Source organism: Gossypium hirsutum, chromosome A12 (genome assembly GCF_007990345.1).
Source record: "Gossypium hirsutum isolate 1008001.06 chromosome A12, Gossypium_hirsutum_v2.1, whole genome shotgun sequence".
Lineage (NCBI taxonomy): Eukaryota > Viridiplantae > Streptophyta > Magnoliopsida > Malvales > Malvaceae > Gossypium > Gossypium hirsutum.
In genome coordinates, this window is record NC_053435.1 from 100,248,567 (window position 1) to 100,249,495 (window position 929).

The 929-nt window shown below is 40.0% G+C and overlaps 1 non-coding gene across 1 annotated transcript; it reads left to right on the forward strand.

Moving 5' to 3' along the window:
• Window positions 1–409: 409 nt before the first annotated feature.
• LOC121212052 (small nucleolar RNA R71) lies at window positions 410–516 on the forward strand. Its single transcript, XR_005907263.1, has one exon. It is a non-coding gene; the product is annotated as a small nucleolar RNA R71 (small nucleolar RNA).
• Window positions 517–929: the final 413 nt, after the last annotated feature.

Here is a 929-nt window from a genome sequence, read left to right on the forward strand (position 1 = left end):
TTGATGTTGGTTCCCCACATAGTACACTGACTCGGGATTCGATAGACAATTCTCAAAAGAATGACCTTCGCCACAATACACACGAGAAACTACTTCAAACGGACTTGGTGGCTGAGCTACGAAATTATCAGCACTATTAGCGGTAAACTGTTTTAACATAGAGGAAATAGATGATACCTGAGCTGATAACGAAGTGAGGGCATCAACTTAATGAAATCCGGTTACACGTCTTCCTAAAGCCATTCGATTTGTTGGCCATTGATAATTATTGCTTGCGATCCTCTCGATGATCTCAGAAGCCTCATTATAAGACTTAAACAAAATTGCACCATTCGCAGAAGTATGTACCATCAATCTTGTATGTGCATTGAGACCATTATAGAATGTCTCCAACTGAATACAATAAGGAATCCCATGATGAGGACACTTATGAAGTAACTCCTTAAATCGTTCCCAAGCCTCATATAAAGACTCGTCATCCATTTGTTAGAAAGTTGTTATCTTATTCCTCAACTTATCATTTTGCTAGGTGGGAAATACTTAACAAAAAAATTTTCTGCTAATTCTTGCCATGTAGACATAGAACTTGGTGGCAACGAATTGAGTCATGCTCGTGCTCGATCTCGCAACGAGTACGGAAACAACTTCAACCTCAGTGTGTCTTCAGTCACACCGGCTATCTTGAATGAATCACTCACCTACATAAACAATCGAAGGTGGAGATGTGGATTTTCTGTGGGCGTACCACTGAATTGGCCCACCGTTTGGAGCACTTGAAACATCACTAGTTTCAATTCAAATTGGGATGCCTCAATATTTGGCCTTCTAATTCCTGGATTTAACTCACTGAAAAGTGGCACAGTTATTGCCTGATGCATTGATCCCTATTATCGGTAATAAGGATGAGATTTCGTACATGATTGGCTTCA